Here is a 10,759-nt window from a genome sequence, read left to right as displayed (position 1 = left end):
TTTCAGGTTATGTTCGTAACAACTAAATACCTGAGTTGTTAGTGCTTGTTTTTGGCCTGACCGTTAAAATCGCTACGTGTATCTTCGTAAAAGAAACGGCTGAGTGTGTGACGTGCTGTCAGGAGCAGTTTGTCTATGAAGTAATCTCCTCATATACTTCGTGGCTAACGAGAAAAGGCGGACAGTGAAATTCAAAGGTTGTCCATGTTAGTACGGTTATTTTGACTTACTTAGCAGTAATAATGATTGTGATGATAATTTTCTGTGATGTGATGTAGACATAAAGCGGCTCCAGATCTTAGGGCTAACGTAAGCATTTTTTAAAGTGCCCACAGTTACATCAATTCATGGTTTGAGTATGTTCGCATGAAAGGAAATGCTGCAATTCTGTTGCATTTTGTTAGTTTTCACTGTGCTTTGATTATTCGTGTCGTTAGTATTCGTGTAATCATATGTAAATACCAGTTTGTTGTAGTGTGTGGGTTTTAATGGAGTTCTGTATAAGAATACTGCAACGTCATTTACGAACTGGCAAGATACAAGGTACAGATTAACTATAATCTGCCTAACGTAAAGCATTACATGTCATCAGATCTCAATAGATCATTCATCATATTTACAGTTAGTATGAAGTCGTTTCAGTAAATCAGTTTTGTTAGAAAATGCTAACCAATGTTTAATCTTGATGGTAATCAAGAATGAGAATTTCCACATTGCAATGTGCACTCTACAGTGCAGGTATTGGTTTCCTTTAATAGCAGGTAAAGATTCTAAAATGATGACGCTTCCTGTAAATTGGGCATACATCCGTGAATGAATACAGATGAAGTAAGTTTCAAGGTAATGCCTACGTTGAAAATGCATATTCACTGATAAACAATCCGTAAATCCGGATTTTCTTCATGTCCCTATCACACTGAAATTAACACAATGAACCAAGTATAGAATGAAATATTTGATGTTATTAAGTAATATCGCTGCAATCTATTGACTGCTGTGATTGTTTGTAATGCTGAAGTTAATGCATGCACACAAAATTACACATCTTCCATAATTGTCACAACAGGATGGTATCCATGAGCCAGTGTTACAAAGAAGCAGTAGCAAATTTAAATGCTCTGTTTCCATTGCGTGTTATTTTATGATTGTTCTCACTCTTCATGACCTGCAAAATGTGAATAAGTTTATATCAATGAACACACTTTTCCTCAGCCACTTTGCATCTGTTTCGTGTGTAATCACCCATTTACTGCACGCAATATATGAGTGACAATACTGCCTTTGAGCTATACCTCATGGTAAAAACAGAAACTGAGTGGGCCAAAAACTTTTCTTATCTGATTGCTTTTTCTTTTCAGACTGTAGAACTGAAGCGATGGACCAGGAGCCAACTAAATGGATAAAAAAAGATGAAACTGATGAAGTACAAACTGAGTTACACTTCATAGTAAGTGGCTTACTTGTATTTCTTAACAGGGTTTCATTAATTTCTGTGTGCAGTGTGATGCGTGAATACATACAATTGATGTCATACAGCTGGAAACATGAATAATTCGGCACAGTGCATTGAAATAAGCCTTGTATTAAACCTCACATAGAATTGAGCAAGAGTTTCAATTTAATGGTTAGTAAACATGCAAAACTTTTTTAATGCACAACCCAATTATACTGATAAACTGGTTGCCATAAAGTGGGTATATTCTGCTCTGATACACTTCTTTTGAATGACAACCTTAATGTGCAACTTAAGAATGATTATGACCGTAGTGAACCTTAGCAGTGCCATTAAATTTGTAAATGGTATGGCTGCAGTTAATGCATTATTGCAGTGTATCGTTGTATGGAATGAGAATTGTAATTTATTTACCGATAATGTAAAATAAATTATTTATAAATAATTTTGAAGTGACACTTGCATGGTCACTAATCTGAGAAGTACATTTTGTTTACTTTGAATATGTGAACCATATGTAAGTAGAACTCTCAGCAGTAAAGTAAAATTTCAGGCAAATATCACATGGAAGCATAAATTGTTACACAGCAGAATGAATTTGTATGTTGGCAGCAAAGTTTTGATGAAGCCATGGGGTTACACATTAAATATTGACAGGTTTGTTCATAACCACTTTCTGCATTTGCTGCACATTGTTACTCATATTGTTTGTGAAACTGTCACAATGTTACAGTTACTGGTGTAAATAATCTTACATATACATGTCACTTGAAATCTGACGTAGTGCAACTGGTTGTAGGGTATTCACCTATCAGCAGCAAACAAATTCACTTGGTGCCACTAGTATTATTATCCTGCAAATGAGAATTGAGCGCACTGTCACAATCACGCAAACTACTTGTGAACTATCTGTGCTGAAAAAATCTGTTTCAACATACATCTTGTGTGCAACTGCAGAAGTACTGGGATAGCATTAATGCAGCATTTGCATTTGAATATATGCGAGTACTTCATTATAGATTATACAAACTATGTGAACAGCTTGCAATTCATTTGACAAGCATTATCACAACAGTAATCCTAAACAATCACTGTGAGGAAATGATAGGAAAATAAATATACTAAATTTTATTAAATACAGTAAAAGAGTGGTTAGACCCAACACAGTTCAGGCTTTGGCTTTGAACCCTGATGTAATGATGGTTTGGCATTCAGGATGATATGTATGCACAAGACACATCATGTAAATGAAAAGCAGTTTGAAGATCCATTGACTTTGGACCTAAACTGGAGAACTATTCAAAGGCTACAATGTTAAAATGTGGTTCTAGACCCACTCCCCCCTTGTAACATTGGTTGTAGTGGGAGTCTGATTCATAGTGCATCTCAAGGCTTAGCCTATGTTCAAAAGTGGCAGTGTGGCTGTGAGCTGACAAAGTCTAGAAATGTGAAAGCCAAGTAAAGGATATGGTAACAAATTGATCAGTAGCACAGCCTAATGTTAACCAAAACATCCAAATGGTGCCCATAATGTAACTTTTTACCTACAAGAAGTCTTCTCATACTCTGTGTGCTGTGTTAGTTGATGAACTGAACTTCCCTATGACCTTAACATTGTATCAGTTGAAAGCCACTTTCTTTGCCAAATTAATTAAATGTTAATTTTTAATTGGTGTATATTTTGGGCATGAGCACATGCTGAAAAGTAATGACACAAAATTTCTATTCGGAAATTATTGAAGCATTTTAATTAAAACAAACTTAATATTTAACATATTTATTCTTCATGTTTCTATATTTATTTCTAACATAGTCACCGTGGCACTGAACACCTTTCTCCCAGTGAGACACCAGGTTGTTGGTGTCGTCACTGTAGAATGCTTGACTTCGTTGGCAGACCCACAGCCTCACCTACGCTTACACTAATTCATCACTATCAAAGTTGAGTCCCTGAAGGTGTTCTTTAAGTTTTGCAAACAGTTGAAAATTCATTGGCTCAAACCGGGTCAGTATGGAGGATGATCAATAATAATGAATCAAAGGTGTCAGACTGTTGCAGGTGCAAAAAAAAAAAGTTGTGTATGGTCTGGCATTGTCATGCTGAAGGAGAGGGTGCTCCACATGTGGATGAACTATTTGAATTGGTGCTCTGTTGTCTGAGGATTTTCTCACATGCTGACACAGTTAAATAACACACACACACACCCTGCAGTTCAGAACTGTTCATCAGGAGGGTGCTGCATACTGTGTCAGCAAAGTGGTAACATCAACTGTGTCATATGCATGACAACTGATATTAAGAACAGAATCAAAATTTTGGAGGCATTATTTTCTGGCACACCCTTGTAATAAATTGATGCATTTTACAGTTGCCTCAAATGTTGCAGAATGGTTCCCTTGGCATTGTCCAGCATCCACTTGGAAGTCATAATACTAAATCCATATACACAGCAGCCAAAACATTATGATCACTGATCTACTGTCAGTATAAACTCATCCAGGCAATAGCATCTCACCTTGTCTTCTAGTCAGACACACACACGTTGCATGGAGTATCAGTGAGCATCTTGTCTTGTTGTAAAATAGGAAATGCGCACAATCTGAGTTTGACCAAGAGCAGATTTTGATGGCCTGAAGGCTTGGTATGAACGTTTTGGAAGCTGCACAGCTTGCCAGGTGTTGAAGTAGTAATATGCCAGTTGTCTTCAACACATGGCAAAACAAAGGTGAGACCATGGCCAGACGTTATGGGGTTGGGCAAGTACTCCTCATCACAGATGGTAGACATCATAGGCTAGGCAGACTGGTAAAACAAGACAGGCAACAAACTGTGGTGTAACTAACATCAGACATTAATGCTGGGCAGAGTACAATTGTGTCTGAATGCACAATGCTCCAAACACTCCTAATGATGAGTCTGTGCCGCTGATGACCCACGCCATGACATCGACAACAACTGAAATAGGTATGTAACTATTGGCGCTGGATGTTGGCACAATGGCCGAGCACTGTGTGGTCTGATGAATCCCAATACCTTCATCGTGCCTTTGGGAGGGTGCATTTCCGTCACCCACAAGGGAAACAGCCTCTTGACTCCTGTACTGTAGGGGCCTCCATTATACTCTGGGAAACAACCACGTGGGCACCCATGGGTCCAGTGGAGCTTGTGTGAGGCACTGTGTCACAAAAGAAGTATTGTAAACTGGTTGCAAAGCACATCCACCCCTTCTATTGTTGTTGTGCTCTTCAGTGGCAAGACTGGATTGATGCAGCTCTCCATGCCACTCTATCCTGTGCAAGCTTCTTCATCCCCGAGTAACTACTGCAACCCACATCCTCCTGAATCTGTTTAGTGTATTCATGTCTTGGTCTCCCTCTGATTTTCACCCTCCACCCTTCCCTCCAATACTAAATCGATGATCCCTTGATGGCTCAGAACCTGTCCTACCAACCAGTCCCTTCTTCTATAGGGTGGCGCAATGAAATGTGTTACCATTTTGTTTTTTAATATAAACTTTATTGTCAATACAATCCGAAAGGAACATATGCTATAATGAAGAGCCGTCCATGGAGATTTGTTCTAACTCAGTACATGCTCAATATGCCCACCATTTTGTTTCCCAACTTTCTTCAAAGGAACGCTGAAGTTAATGAGTACCCTACAGCACATGTCTTCCCTAATTTCACTGAAAGCTTAAAGAATAAGTCTTCTGAGCTCCATTAAATCACGTGGACATTTCAGGAAATTTTTTTCCTTTAGGTACCCCCAAAGAAAAGAGTCACATGGATTGAGGTCTGGACTATTGGGGGGCCAATTTTGTCCATCATTGAAGCAACCTGGAAACCTGAGTGAAATGATCCGCATGTCGAAATGCTTGTGTAAAAACTCCAACACAGTGTTTGCAGTATGTGGCCTTGCTCCATCTTGCATGAATCACTGTGTGTTGAAGGGCAAGGCAGTAGCAAGAAGCTGTGGAATGAATCTATTGCGAAGCATGCTCAAATAACGTTCGCTGTTCAGTTTCTTCAAAGAAAAAGGGTCCAGTAAGTCCGTGACTGGAAATTGCTGCCCACACTGTAATCCTCAGAGCATAATGTCATTCATGAAGCACTTGTGGGTTTTCAGTGGCCCAAAAGTGTACATTTTGTTTATTAACCACACCATCTAAATGAAAATGCGCCTCATCTGAAAACCAAACGTTGTTGAGAGTTTCTTCCCTATCCTCCACCCACTGAGCAAACAGTAGTCTCTGCTGCTTGTGTTCTTCAGTGAGCTTCTGTGCACAGGTCATCTTGTATGGGTACATGTGGAGGCCACTTTTAAGAATGCATTGAATGGAGCGACTGGGTAATCCCAGTTGCACTGCTGCCTTTCTGCACAATTTCCTGGGACTTCTCTGTACAGCAACTCGTACTGCTTAAATATTCTCTGGCGAACAAACAGGCTTAGGCCGAGGTCGCTTCGATTCCAATACTGTTCCTTCCTGTACAAATTTATCGTACAACCCATGAATGGTCTTCTTGCAAGGGACCCATCGTGTGTTAAACTGTTGTCGAAAACGCCTCTGAGTCACAACAAGGCTTTTCGTTTCATGAAAAAGTAACACAATTGCCGATCGTTGCTGTGTTGTCAGTCTTCCACTGTCAGTCATTGCTGGTTACTAGTCTCCTAGTGGCAGTATCATGAATTACATGTCATTTCGTAACTCATTTGTTTTTCCAAGCTCTGCTGGTACTGCTGTAGAGATCCCAGCGGAGTATCTAATGTGTGGTGTAAATTGTAAAAGAAACAATTGGTAACACATTTTGTATGCCACCCAATAGTTAAGTTGTGCCACAAATTCCTCTTCTTATCAATTCTATTCAGTATCTCCTCATTAGTCACATAATCTACCCATCTAATCTTCAGCATTCTTCTGTAGCACCACATTTCGAAAGCTTCTGTTCTCTTCTTGTCTAAACTATTTATCGTCCATGTTTCACTTGCATACATGGTTACACTCAATGCAAATACTTTCTGAAAAGACTTCCTGACACTTAAATGTATGCTCAATGTGAACAAATTTCTCTTCTTCAGAAATGCTGTCCTTGGCACTGCCAGACTACATTTTATATTCTCTCTACTTCAACCTTCGTCAGTTATTTTGCTCCCCAAATAGCAGAACTTATCTATTACCTTAATTGTCTTATTTCATAATGTAAATCTGTCATCATCACCCAATTTAATTCGACTACATTCCATTATTCTTGTTTTGCTTTTGTTGATGTTCGTCTTATATCCCTCTTTGAATGTGCTATCCATTCTGTTCAACTGATCTTCCAGGCCCTTTACTGTCGCTGATGGAATTAAAATGTCATTGGCTAACCTCAAAGTTTTTATTTCTCCTCCCTGGATTTTAATTCCTACTCAAAATTTTTCATTTGTTCCCTTTATTGCTTGCTCAATATGCAGACTGAGTGACACCAGGGATAGGCTAAAACCCTGTCTCACTCCCTTCCCAACCACTGCTTCCCTTTTGCTCCTCCCCTTTTATAACTGCCATCTGGTTTCTGTACAAATTGTAAATAGCCTTTCACTCCCTGCATTTGACGACTGCCACCTTCAGAATTGAAAGAGAGTATGCCAGTCAACATTGTCGAAAGCTTCTTTAAGTTTACAAATACTAGAAATGTAGGTTTGCCTTTCCTTCATCTATCATCTAAGATAAATCATAGGGTCGGTATTGCCTCACGTGTTCCAACGTTTCTACGGAATCGAAACTAATCTTCCCTGAGGTCAGCACCTACCAGTTTTTCCATTCGACTGTACAGAATTCATGTTAGTATTCTACAGCCATGACTTATTAAACTGATAGATAGGTAATTTTCATGCCGTTCAACATTTGCTTTCTTTGGAATTGCAATTATTATATTCTTCTTGAAGTCTGGAGGTATTTTGCCTGTCTCACACATTTTTCTGACCAGATGGCAGAGTTTTTTCAAGGCTGGCTGTCCCAAGGCTATCAGTAGTTTTAATGGAGGTTGCCTCATCCCAGGGCCTTGTTTCAACTTATGTCCTTCAGCACTGTCAAATTCTTCACGCAATATCGTATCTCCCATTTCATCGTCATCTACGTTCTCTTCCATTTTCAAAATATTGCCCGCAAGTGCATCGCCCTTGTATAGACCCTCTATAGGTCTCTTCAGTATTCCAGTAGGCAGTGTTTGTCTTACCCCTAGTATGCCTCTGCATCCTTAAATTTGTCCTGTTACCATCCCTGCTGAGCCATTTTGCACTTCCTGTCGATCTCATTTTTGAGACGTTTGGATTCCTTTCAGCCTGCTTCATTTACTGCATTTTTATATTTTCACCATTCATCTATTAAATTCAGTATCTCCTCTGTTACCCAAGGATTTCTACTAGCCTCGTCTTTTTACCTACTTGATCCTCTGCTACTTTCACTAGTAATCTCTCAAAGCTACCCTTTCTCTTCTGCTGTATCTCTTACCCATGTCCTTGTCAATGGTTCCCTAGTGCTTTCTGAAACACTCTACAATCTCTGATCCTTTCACTTTATCCAGATCCCATCTCTTACAATTCCTACCTTTTTGCAGTTCTTTCAGGTCTGGATAGATATCTGCTTATTACACATTACAACCTTCTCCAAATGTCGGCGGTATCTTTCAGTCAGCAGACAAGATTGGCCTGTATGCTTTTGTGCTGCATGTGTCCCTTCATGCTTCCACTTCACTATCTCATCAGAAACAGTGGATGTAGGAATGTTCTGGAGTGTGGAAAGCTCGCACACAGACATGTGACACCAATGACACCCTATCATCTGACCACATTCAAAGTCAATGAGCTCCGCGGAGCGCCCCATTTTGCTCTCTCACGATGTATAATGACTACTGAGGTCTCTGATATGGAGTAGGTGGCAGCACAATGCACCAAATATGAAAAAGTAAGTTTTTGGGGGTGGCCCGAAGCTGTGCAAAATTCTACCAGATGGCTTCCTCTTTCATTCCTTATCCACATTCCATATTCACCTCCTCCTTTTCCTTCTCTTCCTTTTACTACTATTGAATTCCAATCTCCTATGTCTATTAAATTTTCGTCTTCCTTCGTTATCTGAATAATTTCTTTTATCTCATCATACATTTCTTTAATCTCTTCATCATCTGGGGACCTAGTTGGCATATGAACTTGTACTACTGTGGCAGGTGTGGGCTTTGTGTCTATCTTGGCTGCAATACTGCATTCACTATGCTGTTCATAGTAGCTTACCCGCACTCCTGCTTTTTATTCATTTTTAAACCTACTCCTCCATTACCCCTATATGAGTTTGTATTTATAATCCCCTATTCATCTGACCAGAAGTCTTTTTCCTCATGCCATCAAACTTAACCAATTCCCACCATATTTATCTTTACACTATCCATTTCCCTTTTTAAATTTTCTAACCTGCCTGCCTGATTAAAGGGTCTGACATTCCATGTTCCAATTTGTAGAACATAAGTTTTCTGTCTCCTGATAATGATGTCATCCTGGAGATCTGAATGGGGGACTATTTGACTTCCGGAATGTTTTACCCAAGAGGACACCATCATCATTTAATGGACAGTAAATTTGCATCCCCTCGTGAAAAATTACGGCTATAGTTTCCCCTCGCTTTCATCCGTTTACAGTACCAGCACAGCAAGGCTGTTTTGGTTAATGTTACAAGACCAGATCAGTCATTCATCCTGACTGTCGCCCCTGCAACTACTGAAAAGACTGCTGCCCCTCTTAAGGGACCACATGTTTGTCTGGCCCCACAACAGATACCCCTCCGTTGGGGTTGCACCTATGGAACGACTATCTGTATTGCTGAGGCACGCAAGCCTCGCTACCACTGCCACGGTCCATGGTTCATGTTAGGTCCACTCCTTCGTGACGATCATGTTTCCCATTGAGTAAACGTTTAAGTGTCAGGAAGTCTTTTCTGAAAGTATTTGCACTGAGTGTGGCATTTTTCATGAAAACAATGCACCATTTCACAAGGCCATGAGTGTGATCGAGTGGTTTCAGGAACACAGTGGTGAGTTCCAATTGATGTGTTGGCCACCCAAATCGCCAGCCCTCAACCTGGTTGAACAGATCTGGGATGTGATTTAACATAACGTCAGAGATCATCGCCCCTTCCAGAATTTATGGGAATGAAGTGGCCTGATTGTATAAATATGGTTCCATCTTCCTCCAGTGATCTATGAAGGCCTCATTGCTTCTGTGCCACTATGTCTCCCTACTGTTGTCTGTGCCAGAGGTGTACATACCAGCTTTTAGATGAGTGATGATAATCTTGGGCTGATCAGCCTATGGCAGTTACCATTATTGAAAGAAGGTTGTATTATTGTAATGATTGTGATGGTATAATGATACTGCCACATAAAGTTCGGCTAACCAGTACATGCTGCCCACGAGCCCTGCATGACTCACCCTCCAGTCCAGCTTCAAGACACCGACTGCCTGTGAGATCCACTGCTGTTCCTCTACACCCATTCTTGCTCCACAATGCCCACTGGTGCCACGAGCTCTGAGCTGTGAGAAGTGACATCTGCCAGGCACATGGGGCTCGAATTCGAAGAGGGAGCCCACCATGGTTCAGCCTCCTCCACCAAACCAAAATCCCCCGTCCCCACCACTAAGGAGCCCTTTACATATGCCTTTCCTTGATATGAGTAATGTGCATGTCCATAAATTCAGAACCAGGAGGTTTGCCGAACTCACCACCCTGACAATCTAACAGGGTCCCAACAACTGAGGAGCTAGCTTGCTATCGAACCCTAACTCCCCCTTTTCAGCAATATTAGGGTTTCGGACTAACACTGTGTCCCCAGCCTTTCCAATGAACCATTTAGCCCTTGACTAACAGATGGATAACCTGTGACAGGCAATTTTGGTATTATGTCTAGCCTGGCTCCAGTTGTGCTGTGTTACTGCTAGGGTGACTTGTTCTTGAAGCAAATCATTGATTGACTACAGGTTGACAAGAGGAAAATTGACTGGATGTGCTAACATAAGGGATACTGGAGCAGTCTCCAGGGACTTGGGTTGTGCAGTGTTAAAGATAAAATTGAGCCACGTTGTCTGAGCCTTGTTGTGAAAGATAAGCACAGCCTTCAACTTGCAGTTCACCTGGTCAGCAAAGTATGCTGGTAAAAGCATTTGTGGTCACATCTTTAATTCCATTGTCAAAGCAGAACCTCACAAATAGCTCGGAAACAGAAGCTATCAAGCATCCTCGGTGGCCTGGAAACAGAAAAAATTCATAACAAATGCTGGCCAGC

The sequence above is a fragment of the Schistocerca piceifrons genome, chromosome X (genome assembly GCF_021461385.2).
Source record: "Schistocerca piceifrons isolate TAMUIC-IGC-003096 chromosome X, iqSchPice1.1, whole genome shotgun sequence".
NCBI classification, from domain to species: domain Eukaryota; kingdom Metazoa; phylum Arthropoda; class Insecta; order Orthoptera; family Acrididae; genus Schistocerca; species Schistocerca piceifrons.
Note: the sequence above shows the minus strand (reverse complement) of the source record.